This window comes from Gavialis gangeticus, unplaced genomic scaffold, assembly GCF_001723915.1.
Source record: "Gavialis gangeticus isolate Ggan-Ray unplaced genomic scaffold, GavGan_comp1, whole genome shotgun sequence".
NCBI lineage: Eukaryota > Metazoa > Chordata > Crocodylia > Gavialidae > Gavialis > Gavialis gangeticus.
In genome coordinates this window covers 25,750,837-25,769,884 of record NW_017729029.1, presented here as the reverse complement: position 1 = coordinate 25,769,884, position 19,048 = coordinate 25,750,837, and positions in this window count along the sequence as shown.

Below are 19,048 nucleotides of genomic sequence, written 5' to 3'. Positions count from 1 at the left end.
TGCTGCATAGAGGGGAAGCATCACCTACCTATACCTGTTTGTCATGCATTTGCTAATGCATGATTAAGTGAGGATAGCCTTGTTGATCACTTTGTCACACTGATGTTCATCTTAGAGTCAGCTATAACCTCAAGATCCCTTTCCACTGCAGTGTGGCTGAGAAGGTCCTCCTGCAGTCTGTAAGTGTGTTGGTGGTTCTTTTTGCCCATGTGCAGCACTTTGCACTTCTCTTTGTTGAACTGCATCCTATTCCATTCTGCCCATTTTCCCAAACTGTTCAGATCTTCCTGGATCCGTTCCCTACCCTCTGGTGTGTTAACTTTGCCCCACAATTTGGTATCATCTGGAAATTTGGACATCCAAGTCAATGAAGAAGAAATTGAATAGTAGCACCAGTCCAAGAACCAGACTCTGAGGGACTCCACTGCCCACATCTTTGCAGGTCAATATTGACCCATCCACCACCACTCTCTGGGTGCAACCCCTAAGTCAATTTGCCACCCACCTGACCATGTAATCATCTATATCACAGCTTGTCAGTTTATTTATGAGAACAGAATGAGATACATTTTTGTGACCTGGTCATAAAAAGAAACAAGTTTAGTAAGGTGGGATCTAACTGCAGTGAATCCATGCTGATTTCCTTTCAGCATTCTTTCCCCTGCTGGGCTCCCACAAATGTGATCCTTAATGTTTTTTTCCAGAGTTTTCCCAAGAATAGAGGTGAGAGTAACTGGCCTATAGTTTCCCGGTTCCTCCCTCCTCCCTTTGTTAAAAATAGGGACCACATTGGCCCTTTTCCAGTCCTCTCAGACCTGACCAGAGCACCATGAGTGCTCAAACAGCCATGCCAGTGGTTTTGCTGTGACACTGGCCAATTCCTTCAGCACCCTTGGATGAAGTTCATCCAGGCTTGCTGATTTGAACACATCCAGCCCCTCCAAGTGCTCCGTCACTAAGTCTATGCTAACAATTGGTAGGGAGGTGTTCCTCCTGTGTCTATCTATGATCCAGTTGGGAGATTTGTCTTGGTCTTTGTCTAGGAATACAGATGCAAAGAACTCATTGAAGAGCTCAGCTTTGTCCCCCCTCTCTGTCAGCAATTGCCCTAGTTTGTTCTGAGGGGACCTATGCTACCCTGCTCCTTCCTTTTGCTCCCTATATACCTGAAGAAGGACTTTTTGTTGTCCTTTATTTTTGTTGCAAGCCTAAATTCTAATCCTGCTTTGGCCTTCCTAACTGATGCCCTGCAAGTGCAAGCCGGGGAGGTATTCTCCTCCTTGGTAGCTACCCCCTGTTTCCATAGCCTGTTTACCTCTTTCTTTGCCCTTAGGCTTTTTTGGACTTCCCTGTTCAGCCAAGAGGGCTTCTTGGCCCCTTTGCCCCCTTTTCTGTGCAATGGGATTGTTTCCTTTTGCACCTGTAGGATCACTCCCTTGAAGAATGACCACCTTCCCTGGACCCTTGTTTTGCCAATGCTCTTGAGCTTTAATGCCTCACTAACTAATCTCCTGAGCACACTGAAGTTAGCCTTTCTGAAGTCTAGCACTTCAGCCCTGCTGGTTAGTTTACCCACCCTTCGCTAGATAGTGAATTCAATCAATTGATGGTCACTATCCCCTAGGTTACCTTGTACCTGCAGATTCCCCACCAGGTCACCCCCTGTAGCTAACGCCAAGTCCAGCAAGATGTTTTCCCTAGTGGGATTATATACCTCTTGCATTAGGTGGAGGTCCTGTATGCAGGTTAAGAACCTATGTGAGTGTTTAGATTTGGCTGACTGCTCCTCCCAGCAGATGTCAGGGTAGTTTAAGTCACCCATGATAACCATATCTCTCAACTGTACAGCTGTACAGCCTCTGAGAGCTGTCTGGAGAATTCCAGGTGTAGCTCATCCTCCTGGTGTGGCATCTAACAGTGCTCCAGATTAAACATAGATTATCATGGTTTAACATCCCTGAATTTTACCACATATGGAAGATATGTGAAACACCACTGACAGCATATATCCAATTTCAAATACACTGGAGTATTCAGTGTTATAGCAACTGTACAGTATCAGTCAGAAACTGTAAGTTCTGTTTGGGCAATTCACCAAATTGTCAGTGAGAAAAAATACTAATTTATCAAAATTAAAATATTTCACAGAACAAGTAGGTTTTGACAAATTACTGATCAAAACACAGGCATGGTTGCATCATTTTATCCTAGCAAGATGTTGGGATGCCTTCATTTCCAGCACCCCAGTTTCCATGTAGGCTGCCTCAGAAAGAGGGATAAAAGAATTCCAAGATCTGTGGTTCTGGACTAGCTCTGCTTTGCAGAATCATGAACCTTAAAACTTTCAGGCTACTGGTTACAATTCCTGAGCTCTAAAACTCCTGGCTTAGCTAGGATTCCAGGAATCCTAGCTCTTTCAGGACTGACTGAAAACTATTGGGATTCTAGGCTTAATTAATTTCAAAATAGAGCTATAGAAAATATTTAGTTTTTTCAGTCCTCAAAAATGCTGACAGTTTAAAGTTTTATTGTGAAACAAACAAAAGTGGAGTTTCCCCCCCTCCCAGAATTCCCTATGGAATGGAAAATCATAGAATCATAAAAAGTTAGGGTTGGAAGGGACCTCAGGAGGTCATCTAGTACAACCCCCTACTCAAAGCAGGACCATCCCCCACTAGATCATCCCAGCCAAAGATTTGTCTAGCTGGGTTTTGAAAATCTCCAAGGATGAAACTTCCACCATCTTTTGGGGTAACCTGTTGCAGTGTTTTACTACCCTCAAAGTGAGAAAATTCTTCCTAATATCCAACCTAAACTTTCCTTGCTGCAACTTGAGACAATTGCTCCCTGTTCTCTCATCTGCCACCACTGAGAACAGTCTAGCTCCATCCTCTTTTGAACCTCCCTTCAGGTAATAGAAGGCTGCTATTAAGTCCCCTCTAAGTATCCTCTTTTCTAGACTAAGCCAGCCCAGTTCTCTCAAATTTTCATCATAAGACATGTCCTCCAACCCCCTTGCCATTTTTGTTGCCGGCCGCTGGACTCTCCAATTTTGTCCAGGTCCTTTCTGTAGTGGAATGCCCAAAACTCACCACAGTACTCCAGATATGGCCTCATAGAGCTGAATAGAGGGGAATAATCACTTCCCTTGACCTACTGTTAACATACCTGCTACTGCAGCACAGTATGCTGTTAGCCTTCTTGGCAACAAGGGCACACTGATGGCTCCTATTCAGCTTATTGTCCACTGTAACTCCTAGGTCCTTTTCTGCAGAACTGCTGCCCAGCCTGTACTGGTGCATGGGATTGTTCTGTCCCAAGTGCAGGACTGTTGAGCTCATGAGATTCCTTTTTGCCCAATCCTCCAATTTTTCTAGGTAACTCTGAATCCTAGCCCTACCCTCCAGCGTTTCTACTACTCCTCAGCTTGGTGTCATCTGAAAAATCTATGCCATCTTCCAGGGTGTTGATGAAGACATTTTTAAGAAAACAACCCCAGGACTAACCCCTGGGGACCAACCCCTGCATCCTCAGAGCCAGTTACTTCATCATAGAAGGCAATCAGATTTGTCAGGGATGACTTGCCCCTGGTGAATCCATGCTGACTGTTCCTAACTACCTTCTTTTCCTCCAAGTGCATAGAAATCCAGCTCTCAACAGCTTTAATTATTGATTTATATTCTGGTAGCTTCCAGAGGCCTGTCTCTGACTCTATTTTGCTAGGTGCTAAACAAACATACATCAACAGACATTCCCTACCCCCCAGAGTTACAGTATACTTACCATGTGATAGCACATTGGATAGATAAAGCTGATAAAATGAGATGAGTCAATGCCTGCAGACTAGATGTGGCCATCAATTCAATAAATGTAGGGATGTTATCTGAGCACATGCTGTTAGATTTTGGCCCTATTTTTGTTACAAAATGGCAGGAAATTCAAAGTTAAACAGAAAACTTAACAAGCACTGAGATAAAAACCAAAAGTATCGTCTACCTTAGCAGCAAGGTAATCACTATTTTCCAAAAATGTAAGTCTGACACTGCTTTTTATCTAAATGTATTGTCCTGTATTTAATCTCCTGGTTTAAAACAACCTGGAAATTTATTCAAATAGTAAAGTTTATTCTTGTATAATGCAAAATGAATAAATTTTCATAAAGAACCCATTTCAGTCTATTGCACACAGGTGAATTGAAAACAAGGTTTGCATAGTAAAGATTGCTATAAAATCATCTAAAAAATATGGCTCTACATTTCCAAACTTGTTCCAAAGCTATCTGGAATTGTAGGTACAAAGGATACTTAGACTAGAAGTAAAATAATGTATGCATTATCCTTCTACTAGATACTTCCCCTAACAGTTTCCCAGCACGTGCATCTGATTGTATATAGAACTATGCAGAAGGGTGAGGGAGAAGAAAGAATTTAACAAATTGTGGAAAATGACTTTAATCTATCTAAAAAAGGCATAAATTAATCTTCTCTTTTCTGAGATTGAAGGCTAGACATCTGTGAGCAAGTGTTCTAAGAGCTCTTATTTTGTTCTTGTATAGAGAGACCTTCTACAATTTGGATTTTTAATTGTAGAGACTCATTATGAACATATTTTCATCACTAGCTTCCTTTTAATGTACGTTTAATGCAATTCTTCTATTTTCCATGTTGGTCTTTTATATCAGAGATAAGTTGGCTAGCACTGGAAAAGCCACACCATAAAAAGGCAGATGAATAAGCCATGTACTAATCATAAAACACTATGATTTGCTAATAATGCAAAGTGCACTTTAGTATCAGGTACTACATAATGAAAGCTCTGCATTTTAATTGTTTGTTATACACTGATGATTTTGCCCTTTACAAGAAACTATTCATCTGCATAATCCTGTCAGGCAGCTAGTCTGACTTTCCTTTTCAATGCAATATATTAATATTTGGTGTCTGTATATTAGAGAGCTGATTTTGCCTCCATGTGCACACATAACTCCCATTGACATTAATGGAAGCTACAGCATGCACAATAGGAAGAGATAAAAGGGAGCAGTAGAAATTTTCTGGTATTAGAAAAGATTCTGATCTGAAAATCTGGACAAGCTATATACTAATGAACTGCCAGGTCCAAATATTAATAAATAAAAAAAAATACAAAATCAATGTTGGTGAATGTTAGAAAAAGCAGATATCAACATATATTTTATAGATAGGTATTTCCTTTATATTTTTCTATCATCTGATAGTTTGCCAGCTAAGGCTAAATAACTTCCATTTGAAGCACTTGATTTTCTGCTCTGTTATCTAGTTTCAAAGGGCAGGTCTAGATATTACACTTTTACTGGTATAAGTGATTGGAAACCAGCCTATATGTGTAACCGAACAGAAGTTCGGCAAACACAGACTTGTTTAAAATTGGTGGAACCTGGTCTAAGTGTTGTACCCCCCACCAAATAATGAATGTATGTTCTGTTCATTCCAGCTCTGAACTATGCCACTTACAGATAACCACATACCTTAGATCAATTCCACCTTGGGTTTTTTGAATGTCTGTACCTAGCCAAAGTGGTAAAAGTCAGTCGAAATCAGGTGGAATTATGCCATACATTTTTGCACACTATAGACATTTGCCTAAGTTTTATAGCCCTGATTTAGTTGTTTATTTCCAATCGGCAAAGTACTTCAGCACATACAAAAAGTCCATCGATGTCAATGTCATATCACATGCTTAACTTTAAGCCCATTTCAGAGGAATGTCCTAGTAGTTCTCTGAACCTTAACTTTATCTTCATAGCCATAAATATGTAGTTTGCTTAAACTGTGAGACCCTTTTCTATGAAATGGATTTTTTAGTACTTCTTTAGGAAAATAAGCTGGAAATCTATAAGGTCAGTTATAGTAATGTGAATCCAAATAAAAGATTAAAGAAAGATATAAGAGATGAGAATATAGGCTCTTACTTTCTGCTCAACTCAGTAATTTCAGTTGAGCTGGTATTCTGAACAACTGTCTTCTTATTGACCTCCACTAATCTCTAGTGCATAGGAGAATCAACAAGGAGTCAAGTGCCAGAAAAACAACAATGTGAATTACAACTTAGCTTTTTCTTAAAAGAAAAACAACAATAATTGAACAGTGGGGGGGATTTAAAACAAAAACTCCATTAAATGTCACTAACTCATTAATTCACCAAGTGCACTTGTGCTTGTAATTATAGGTCACTTATGATTAATGTACATTTCTGAAATGGTACCTTTTCCACTGATAATTATTTGAGAAGGGCCTCCTTGAGCAGAGAAGTTAAATATTGTACTATTGAACATACATACATATTACTATATAGTAACAGAGCTTAAATGCACAATCGCTAATTATTTGTAAATGGAACTTAAAATAAGTAACTTCCTAACCTCTTCTCTCTTCTTATGGCAGACAAGTATTTACATATTAAAGCAATAAGAAAAGAAACACAACTCTACAGGTAAATGGCTTTAATACTTATGAGCTTTAGATCAAGGTCTCTGGGCTCCATCCTGCAATAGTCTACACAAAAGAACGACATGTTTGTACAACTGTGTTTAAGAAATAACAAACAACTGTTTAAAAAAATACATGTTTTGTCTTTGAACATTCCCCCTCACACTTCACCAGCCAAATAATTGCTATGTTCTTAAACAGGCAACAAATGTAAGTACTTCCAGAATGGTTCACTTCTATATTAGATGAAAGAAAATAAAGAATAACTATAATGCATTCACGAGAGGGTACATATTAACACTGACATTGTGATAGCAGTCACCTTATGCTAATTCCCAGAAGGAACCAATTTACTTTTAAAGGGGCAGCCTGTAGACTCCAATGTATCAGGGCCATTGATCATGATTTGAAATTGGCTTTGCACTTACTTAATGAAAATCTCCTCTAACATAAGATTTGGTTAATAACAACAAAACAATACAGAATCCCTGCATCCTCTGTAATTTATAAAACAGCATTCCCAATATTTCATCTGATTCAGCTAATTCATTGAGAACTATCCTCAAAAGTACCTGCCTCCCTACTCAGTGATCCATATTTTTTCCAGTATTGACATTATTGTTTATGATTTTCCTTAGGTATAGGCCTTGGGTCCCATTTTACATTTATCTCTTCCCATTAAGTGGTGTCATTAAAGATAACTAAACAGCTCTTGGCATTCTGTGTGAATGTTTGTGACATTAAGGTTAGAGTGTCTTCAAAATTCCTAAAGCTAAATGTTGACAAGCTTGAATTCTTATGTATTGGTCCCCTGCAGTATCAAACTCTGTTTTCAACTTTGACAATATTGTTCATTATAGACTTTGTCCATGAAAGACTCTTTTACCAAATAATATTTATTACAGCATTTAAACATATATTTGTAGTAAGTGTCTTGGCAAATATGTTTGGACTGTTAAGCATATGCTTAAATGTTTTCCTTGATGAATACTTGTTTTCATGCAAGTCTTATTTTCTTACAACTTAATTACAATTACAGGCCGGCATCTTATGTTGTACTAAATATCTATACTAATATGAAGTTAATTAATCTTTTATTATTTATAAAGTTCCTAAAATGCAGAGTCTATTTGGGAGTAAATTATCACATATGTATGAAAGTTCACCATATCAAGTGTAATTCCAAAACGAACAATATCCTGTAATGTAACAGGATATGTACATAAATGTCCTTGAATGTAACAGTAAAAGTGGGGGGTGAGGGGGGAGGGGGAACAACAGTGCAGGAGCCTCAGGTGGCAAATTTGGGAAGGGGGAACAAAAACAGGAATTGCTGCCGTTTCCAACCAGCCATCACCACTAGCAGGCTGGCCAGTCTAGTGCCACTGCCACTTGTGCTGTTGTCATGAATGGCACAGAACTACCCTGTTATGTCTCTGATAATATTTATCAGAGGCTGGGCACATCTGCACATGACATTAAAGCAACGTGATAAAATCTGGCCCATATTTTTGACTATCAGGAGCCTTGTACTGTAGTTGATTTTTATTTATTCATTTTTTCATGTACCATTAATGCGCTTGAGCTTTACTACTACAAATTTCAAACTTCACACATTTCTAATTAGAGTTCGTGTGTGTGTGTGTGTGTGCGCGCATGCACCCATGTGTGTGCGTGCATATATTCATAGTTCATTCTAATATAGGGCTTAGTCCATTTGTCTGTAATGCTCTTGGAGCACTCTGATTGGATACTTAAACAAGTCCAAAGCTATGCCAGAGGTTCTGCTACGACACCAGCCAGTTCCTTCAGTACTCTCAGATGCAGCTCATCCAGGCCTGTTGACTTCAACACACCCAGTTTATCCAAGTGACTCTGCACCAAGTCAGCATTGAGAGTTGGTAGGCTAGTGTCCCTCTGATGCCCACCTAAGAACCCATTAGGAGACTTACCTTGACCCCTGTTTAGGAACACCAAGGCAAAAAAGTCATTGAATAGCTCAGACTTGTCCCTCTGTCTGTCACTAATTGCTCCTTCTTGTTCAGTAGGGGTCCTGTGCTGCCCTGCACCTTCCTTTTACTCCCTACATACCTAAAAAAAAATACTTTTTGTTGTCTTTAATTTTTGTTGCCAGCCTCAGCTCTGTAGTTGCTTTGGCTTTTCTAACTGCCTTCCTGCAAGTGCAGGAGAAGTAGATATAGTCGTCCTTGTTAGCTTCCCCCTGCTTCCACTGCCTATATACCTTTTTTTTGCCCTTAGGCTCCCCAGGATTTTCCTGGTTAGCCAAGGAAGTTTTTTGGTGCCTTTCCCCCTTTTCCCTCATACTGGGATAGTCTCCCTCTGTCCCTGAAGAATCGCTTGCTTTAGAAATGACCACCCTTCCTGGACTTCCATCTCACCAATACTCTTATCCTGCAGTGTGCCATTGACTAGACTCCTAAGCACACTGAAGTTAGCCTTCCTAAAGTCAAGCATTTCTACACTACTAGTTATCTTACCCACCCTACACTGTGCAGTGAATTTGATTGATTGGTGGTCACTGTCTTCAAGTTGACCATGAATGTGCAGCTCCCCTACCAAGTCCTCTTCTGTAGCCAACACCAAGTCCAGTAAGGTATTCCTCATAGTGGGACCATATATCTCCTGTGTTAGGTGAAGGTCATGCATGCAGATTAAGAACCTATGTGAATGGTTGCATTTGGCTGACTCCTACTCCCAGGAGATATCAGGGTAATTTAGGTCCCCCATGACAACCATGTCCCTAGATTGTACAGCCTCTGAGAGCTGCCTCAAGAATTCCAAGTCCAGCTTTTCCTCTTGGTGTGGTGGCCTGTAGCAGACCCCCCCCACCAGGTCCCTTTCCCTTCAACCTCCATGTAACCTAACCCACAATGCCTCAACTTTCTCCTCTTCTGATCCCATTTTGATTAGGGTATATGTAGGGTGTGGTTGCTTCTTTCCATAGAAAGCAACCTCACCCCCTTTCCTCCCTACTCTGTTCCTTCTTTACAACCTGTAGCCCTCAATGTGTACCGCCCAGTCATGGGTATGGTCCCACCAGGTTTACATTAGGCCCACTAAAGTGCAGTTATTGTCTGCAAGCATGACTGCGAGTTCTTCCTGCTTGTTCCCCATGCTCCTAGCATTAGTATAGAGGTACTTGAGCCCTCCAAATGGTGCCTTTGGTGCTCCCCCATTCTGATGCTCAAAAGGTCCCTTGGCACTTACCTGGGGTGTACTGCTGCATGTCTCACAGTTTGTAGGTTCTAGATTCTCTCCTTCTCCTGCCTCCCCATCCCCTGTTGTACTTAGTTTAAAGCCCAACATAGGAGGTCAGCCAACCTGTAAGAAAAGAGACTCTTACCTTTTGTGGAGAGATGAAGCCTATCATGTCCCAGGAGGTCCCTTGCATGGAAGTGTGGATCTTGGTACAGGAAACCAAAACCCACATGATGGCACCAACTCCGAAGCTGTGGGTTGACTTCTCTTACACAGGTGACGTGATGCCTACTGTGACCGTTGACTAGGAGAATCTACAAGAAGACCACCTGCACCACTGTCTTCCTAAGCCTGGTCCCCGGAGCCCTGTAGTCACTCATGATATGGTCTGGACTACTCCTGGACGCATCATTTGTTCCCACATGGATGAGGAGCATGGGACAGTTGTCAGAGGGCCAGATGAGGTCAGGAATTCTAATTGTATACATACATACATACGTGTGTTTGTGTGTGTGTCTGTGTGTGTGTGTAGATGCACACATATATATGAACTATGAAGATATACACATATATTCATAACTGCAAAGCAATGGATTGGGTAGAGTAAATGGATGAGACTTGGACTCCACAAGGGTGCAAGGCTTACTTCTGGCATGCCTGTTTAAAGGGCTGGTTCTCACTGTTATCAATTATTTTCTTATCTCTTAGGAAATATAATATACTTACATAAGCTATTACTTGAAAACATTTTTGAAAAATTGTGATATCCACAGGAACTGACCCTCTGTGTAGCAATTGTTATTTGATATGGATCAAAATCCTGCAGTCTGGAGAATAAATTAAGTCAACTTTATACATTAGGAGTTAATTGGGCTATTTAGCTAAGAGAAGAGAGTTTGTCTCAAAGTTAGTATATTGAACTGTGTACTTGAGCCATTGGGCTGTAAATAAATTGGGTAAATGAAAAGTACAAGATTTCTGAAAGTTTTTTCTATATTCAGGATTCTCAAAAGCTTGGTATAACAGTCTCAAGAAATGAACCTCTCATAATTTTTCCAACCACATAATATAAATGCAACAGAGAACATTTTTGGTTTCTATTAAGCCACTGAATATCTTTGGTAGAACAGAAGAGAACAGAATAACAATCTGCTTTAATCATTTGAAGGACACTAACAAAAAGAAAGACTAAAGCAAATAATAATTATACTATGGAAAAGATTATTTTCTAAGTGATCATAAATCCAGGGTCTCATTATCAAAGTCCATATATTGTCTCACAAAAAGTAAGGCTGCTTGCAGATATGAAAAAAAATGGATCCTTACTTTAAACTTGGTATACTCCAGTTCTGATCCCAGCACATGCCCAGAAGAGGCAGTGCATTAGTTGCACCTGGCTTTCCCAATGTCTGTTGAGATTGGGTGCTTTAGTGGGGCTTTTCTGGAGCTTTTATCTAATAGCTGATTGAATCAGCTTTAGCTAAAAGTGCCAAAAAGCCAAGCTGAAGTGTACAATCTATACAGACATTGGGGAGCCAGGTTGAAGTAACTCACTGCTACTTCCAATGAAATGCTCCCTCCCCCACAACTTCTGTCAGCACCCTAAATTAATAACTTGGAAAGAGCCTTTGGAAATATCCCAGAGAGATACTCTCTTTAATAAAACCAATATTTTGGGAATATTTATTTTCAAAAGGGCTGACAAGTTGCCTGGTATTTCTGTATCTAGACAATAAACTATAACATTTCCAAATGCTGAATAAAAGGAAATAAGAATCGGATGAAAGTGCAAAACCTTCTTCAGAGTGTCATTCATCTTTTTAATATGGTTGTCATGAAAATCTTTTATTTGCTTCACCTAGCCATCTTTATGCATTATGCTAGCATATTCAACTTCTGGATAATGTTTAAAGTGGAAATACAAATCATTAAATAGACACTTTGAAAAGATGAGAAGTAAACCAAAGAGAACCTGAAAATAAGAAATCCTCACAAGTCAGAGGGTCAGATGGCAAGATCTTTTGCATTAACTGCTGGAAAAGAAAATATTTTAAACTGTTCAGAAATAGGTTTTTACAAACAAGCACATCACAAACAAAAGTAAAAAAAACATGCTTCTAGAAACAAGATATTGTCTCAGCAAAACTGCTATTGATTTAAATATGGAGAAGTTTAGGCCCGGTGTTGATCTGCTTTGCATTCTCTCCCAATGGGTTCATAGTCTAAGGCCTGCAAATTGCTGAAGTCCCATATTATACTGGCTCCCATACAATGTTGAAGTTCAGTCAGACTTATTTGTCTTTATTGTAAGAACAGAGTAGCATCTTGTTGTTAGTTTTATTTATGATCCTGGTGATAAAGCAATAAAAAAAAATCATGGAAAAACATTCTTTGAGCAATTCCATTGCTAAAGGCAAATACTGCTCACATTACTCATTGATAAATAACGGGACTACAAGAGCAAGTAATGTTCAGGTTAACAAAATTGCCCATCTTATGTATATATTGTTGATTTTGTTCATATTTTTCAATCCAACAAAATACCTCAGTCTCAGTTGTTAAACTAGCATGGTGCTCAGTCTCCAAAGGGCCTTCAAGAGAAGCTCATAAAGGATTATTCTTTTCCTCTTTGTTGTACTTTTCTTTGTACATTATGGAAAACGGGGATGTCTGAATGAAGTGAGCAACGAAATGCCAGGAAAGTATTGTCAGGACTTTCAGTCTGTCAGGAAATGAACTACTCAAGAAAAAAACAAAACAAAACTCCCTTTCACAAGATAAATGAGAAGATCAAGACTCAGTATTGCCTTACTTTAATTTGTGCAGTTTCTCCTAACCATGGTTTTGTTATACCTCTGCTGATTCTGTACACTTTAGAGCTCCATATTCACCAACGGCACGTTCTAAGTCTAAATCAGTCTTGCTCAAATCCAACCTGTTTGTTTTAGTTTCCAAGGCACTAAAGACAAAATTATGGCTTTGTATCTGTGGGAAGTAGTGTTGGTAGTTGAAGTAGTGCTGTGACCGTGAATATCACACAGTGTCTTCAGGGGTGCCATGCAGTGAGCATTATTACACATTTAGGAAAAATGTAGCCTGAACTGTACCTCATATTTTCCTGCTGGTATGTGCTAGTAGGGAGAGAATGAGGGCCATGGTCTCACTTCCACTTAGCTTACACTGTAAGGGAAAGGCACCTTACTCCTGGACAATCTCTTGAGAACTTTTTGCAATGCAGAGGGGTATCCCCTCTTTAATATAAGGGATCATATTTTGTTAATCCAACACTGATTACAAAGGCCATACTTCTCTGTAAAATGGCACCTGAAAAAAAAAAAAAGAAAGAAAATAAAGGTGTATGAAAGGTTTTTATTGTGCAATAGCTGATTTGTCTTGGTTTTAACTTAAGAAGGTCTGTAAGGTCTCAGATCTTCAGTGAGCTGTTCCTAACTGTGGAGAAATGTATTTAATTCAATCCATGAAGTTTATGCCTTTGATACATCTGCCACAGTGCAACTAAGACCAGACCACTGTGCTGACCTGTAGCCTGTATATAATGGTTAGAGCCTAAATATACACTGCTTGCCATCCTGCCTTCACCTTCAACACCAGTGATCATAGTTCCATGAAGCTTAAAAAAAAAAAGATGCTTTTCGAAGAAAAGTGTCACATTCTTCTGTAGGTAATACAGCAAATGACTTTCAAAACTAAAAGCAAAATCTAGTCCCTTGATATCATCTATCACCTACAGGCCTAATACAAGTACTCTGTAGGGAAAGCATGACCTTGAAGGAGTAAGACAAGCTATCGTCTCCTGATAAAACTGTCCTTATAAAACAAATACACACATGGCCTTTAAAGGAAATGACAGCCCATGACCTCATGTTCCAGGAGCTCTCTGTGTCTGGATTTTTTTTAAAGACAAAAATACTGAAACGAATACAAAATGTCAGCTTCAGACCATACTTTAAAGATTTCATGAGAAGGTCTTTGTGAACTAGTCCCAGGAAAAATAGGAACCCCCACCCATGAGCATTTGCCCTACTTCTATACTTTGCTTGCGCTGGAGCTTAAATCACACTAACTTTGTCAGAGGAAAAGGGAGAGCAGCAGCAATTACCCATTTACAGAGACAGATATAAAAAATTGTTAGGAATGATGCTTAAACTTACCAAGAAGTAGATTTGAGTGAACTATTTTTGTCTGAAACAGTATTTGGCAAAATGCAGAATACATGATACTGCACACGTCTACACAAGACGCTGACTGTGCAGTAGCCTAATAACACTGCACAATAGCATGCTGGGCAAAAACTGTGTTAATATGCTACTGCACAGTAGTATCAGGCTACTGCACAGTAAGTGTCACTAAATAGCTGTGTACCAGTGCTACTGCATAGTAGCATGCCTTAGTGTGCATTCAGTTAGTATTTGGTTAACCAAATACTAAATGCACAGTAGCTATGGTGCATTAATGAATGTGTATACACACCCACTGAAATGTTTCACAAACAGTATAGGTTGGACAGAATTGTTTAATTTGAAAAAAGCAGTTGAAAAAAGCAAAAAAAATGCAAGCATTTCAATTTGATTTTTTAAAATTATATGTTTTACATTTTATTTTTAATTTTAAAAATCCATAATCCAAACAAAACATTTCAAGATGGAACAAGAGTTTCATTCAGATGGAATTATTTTCAGCTTTTTGCATTTTCAAAATATAAAATAAATGTTAGTTTTTAATTGACCTTTTTTTCTTTTAAGAGCCACCAGAGAATGGAAAAAAACAATTATTTATACAGATCTATTCAGGATCTTCCATACCAGATTTATATTATCTATATGGTCTATTTAGTCTGGTATCTTGCCTCTGACACTGCCCAGTTCTAGAACAATCTATAAATAGGTGTTTAGTTTCTTTCAGCCTGATATCTAACACCAACAAACTGATTGAATACCTTGGTTCATGGTTGAAGTTCATCACTGTCTGGATTAAACTAAATAATGCTGTGGGTATGGTAAGTTTGTTCTGCATTGCACGTCCTTCACATTCTCAGCCCAAATTGTGTTACACGGCATAGGACCACATTAAGAATATGGAGTGTCTTTACATGTGCCCTGGGGTGATGGGGGAGGGGGATTGTTTTAATTAGAATGGTTCTCGGGAGCTCGTCTAATTAAAACATCTGCAGCATCTCATGTGTTCAGTGTCCTGCACTTCAATATGTCAGTGGGGGTGTTTTAACTAAAGCTTATCTAATGAACTTTAGTTAAAGAGCCTCCACCACAATTTTGAAGTATGGGGATATTAAATGCATGTGATACTGAGACTGTTCAGGTGTTCTAATGTTCTGGTAGACTCAATTAATTGAGTCTAATTGAGATAAATCAAGTCTGTTCTGATGCTTTCTATTTAGAATACGTTGGAGCAGGCATCGAGCACATGTATAGGTGCCCATGGGCACCACTGAAGTGCACCTCTGCCATGGTGAGAATCAGCTGTTACAACCTTCTCTTTGCTTTCTGCCTCTACTTCAGTTTTGTATATATAACAATGCTTTATATTCAACCTAACAGTGTTTACACAGTTCTGAAGACTACCCTAGTTCTGAACTTGTGATGTGACTTTGAGAGGTATGCCTCACTTTAGCAATTGAATTTCTCTAGAATTTATTAACCAAATCATAAGCTCTGTGACTCCACTTGGAGTTGCAACATGTACTGAGGAATTGCTTCTCTAACCTTGAACAGGAACTTGTTAAATGACTTCCAAAAATCTAAATTCATTTTGACAATCATTATTCTTCATTCACTACTTTATTGATATGTTCAAGGAATTCTAAGAGATATGAGAGAGAGTTTTTCTTTGTAGAAATTGTTCTGGTTAGATCTTATCATACTGTGGTCTTCCTTTATATTCACTGTTCTGTTTTGAATAATTGGTCCCTTTCACCATGGTGATGCAGTAGACTCATTGATTCCTTTCAGCGTTTATGTTTCAATATCTTTAGAGAGCTGATTGTTATTTGCCTTAATATTTCAGATATTTGTTGCTCAATTACATTTCAGTTCAGGTGTTTGGCTGGACTGAAATCCTCTATTTGGATAGATTTTATAAAATAGACAATGATCAATAAAGACCAGATGTATATAAAACATTCAGCAGCCACAGCCTTCTCTGTTACTAAATATAAGGGTAAGCACTACAATTAGGGGCAACACTTTCAGAATAAATCTCTGTCACAAGGCCAGGCCATGGATCACGCTAATGAATGACTCACAATTTCAGTAATGAAAAAGGCAGGACAATAATAAGATTTGTTCAGAAGGCTACTGATTATTCTGTTTCATGGAAGTATGACATAAACATTGTTTCATTCATATTTATATAATCATCCTAAATTGCAAAGCTCTCAATAGACCCAACCTATTAAAATCCTATTTGAAAAGTGCATTTTCTTTTTTCAAAAATAAACAAACAACAACACCTTAGTCTGTTTTCATATTCATTATTCAAAGGTTCTGACACCTGAAAGAAACCATTTTGTTTGTATTCATTTTTATCAGGCTACTCAGCAGGGAGAGGCTCAGGTGAATAATTAACTAATCAGGGGTAAAGCACTGCACTCTTCTTCACAAAAGAAATCGTGAAACTTGACACTGTACAACAAAGATAAATTCTTATTCAAGGAGAAGAGACTGGGACTTGCAAATTTGAGCTTTTAGAAACCAAGCACTAAATCTGCTGAAGTCTAGACTATCACTGACATTAAGACCTTTTAAGGGCCATCCATCAGCCATTAGAAATTTTTATTCAACAGAAAATACTTTGTAGTCACTGAATAGATAAGATGGAGAGGTAGGAAAAGATTCATTTAAGAAGAGATATCACTTGCAGTCCTACAGAGGTGCTATCCTCTCCAAAGTACTTATCCTTATCATGCCAGTAAAAGAAGGCAGCCATGTACATAGGAGTGCCTGCAGGTACATTTTTTAAAGTATCAGAGATAAGAGTAGCAGCCCCAAAATTAAGTGTCATCAGAAGGGGAGAAAGAATACAAAAGGAGGGATTTTGGAGTAGTAAAGAGCCCCTGAGATGGTAACCTCAGGCCCCCATGGACAGAGGGCACCCAACCAGCCCTTCTCACCTACCTCACTGGGGGGGTGGGGCATGGCCTTTGACCTTCAGCCTGCTGACATCTGATATTCAAGACAGAACCTCCAAGAGAAGCTTGCATACTGGCCAGACATAACTTGACTCTCTGAACCCTGGGACTTGTAGATATGCTGCTAGATATAGAATTGTTTGCATTATACTTATCTTCTGTCACTGTGTATCAATAACATTTGCCTATTATTGAATGGGGAAGCTGTGGTCTGTCTGAGGTTTTGAGTCCACTTGGAACATGGTATCTGGGTCATAAAACCAGTACCAACAGAGGGGAGTCTCTTATTCTTCCCTAAAGGACACAATAGAGTTGATAAACATTCTGGCCATGTTCAGACATGCAGGAATGTGTGTTTTGTGGTGCCACAAACCTCTTTGCAACGCCACAAACTGTACACCCAGAACATTAAAATGTGCCCTGCACTGCAAATTTGTAGCACAGGGGCAAAGTTTGCTACTATTTCATTTGTCCCCCAGCTGCTCTAGCACTGAAGCTAGGAGGAACAGGGAAAGGGAAGTTTGCCAAAGTGGGGCAATTTGTCCCTCACCAAAGGAAGGCAAAAAGTAGTGGCACAAAATTGTACTGCTACTAGTTGTGCCACTGCAAGCACACATCCCTGCACATCTGGATGTACCCTTTGGTAGCCTAGGTTTCAAAACTAAAACCCAAGTATCATGTCTCTTCCTTCCAACTTTCCTGACCACTGAACTACAGAGTTGTGTTTCAAAACTAAAACCCAAGTATCTTGTCTCTTCCTTCCAACTTTCCTGACCACTGAACTACAGAGTTGTGTTTCATCTTGTACTCTCTGACACAGTAGCTGCATCTATACGAGACCCTGACTGTGCAGTTGTTACTGCACAGTCATTTAGTACTTGCATACATACATACTAAATGACTGCGCAGTAATTGGAGTTGCAGCACAGTTACATTGCCAAATGGCTTTTAGATGATGCTGACTGTGCAGTAGCTCATTACTCATTACTAATGCTCAGCAGCATTGTGTCATGCTTCATGCTATGTGACGCTAGTGTGCAGTAGTAATGAGCTACTGTAAAGTCAGTGTCTTATGCAGACATGGCCAGTGTGTACTTTTCAGCATTATAATAGTCGTTCAACAGGAAGGGTGGGACATGCCTAGAATACCCAAAACTTAGTAGTTAGGCCACTGGACATGGGAAATGTGGGTCTGAACTCCCTCAGGTATAGAAATTGGATCTGGATCTTCTCTCAGAACATCAATTGTTTTGATTCCACTTTTAGGCTGCCTCCCTCTCCCAAAGCACTGTAGAGGGAGCAGAGGTAACATTTAAAAATCTGGATTATACTCTAGTGTTTCAAAGTTAGAAGTTACATTATTTAACTACTAGGTGCCTAAGACCTTTACTGGAGCTCACCTCCACTTCCACCAGATAGCCATACATGTGTATCCTGTCACTCCAAGAACTATTAGGAAAAGTGAATTACATGATCTTAGAGTACTGGCTGAGCATGAGCAATAGATCCCTTCAGTATGAGGTGTTTCATTTGCTATATGTATAGCCTCCTGCCATTTTGATTACAAATGTAACTAACCTTAGTCTTGCCCAAACAAAATCAATTCTACTTTGTCTAAAAAGAATCTTACCCTTCTGTGAAAGAAAAATGAGAAGAAATGCTATTTTGATGCATGGATGGAGAACTCTGAAAGGCAGATTAAAACTAATGAACTTCTGTGTTTTGCATGAGTTATACTTTTAACCTAAGAAACTGGATAAATTGAACTTATACTCTCCTGAACAGGAAAGAGATGGAATAATGAGTGCTCACAAAAGCATTGGATGCAGGTGTTGCCGTGTATGTAGTCTTTCTGGACTTCAGCAAGGCCTTTGACACCATCTCCCACCCCATCCTCATTAAAAAATTGGGCGACTGTGGCATTGATACCTACACAGTCAGATGGATTGCAGATTGCCTGAAGGGCTGCACTCAGACGGTGGTGGTGGATGGGTCATATTCGACCTGGGGAGAAGTGGGCAGTGGAGTCCCACAGGGCTTGGTCCTTGGGCCCATGCTGTTCAATTTCTTTATGAGCGATTTGGATGATGGGGTGAAAATCAACCTGTTTAAATTCACTGATAATACCAATATTTGGGGTGAGGTGAGCACTCTAGTAGGGAGGGAAAGACTGCAGCCAGACCTGGATAGGTTACAG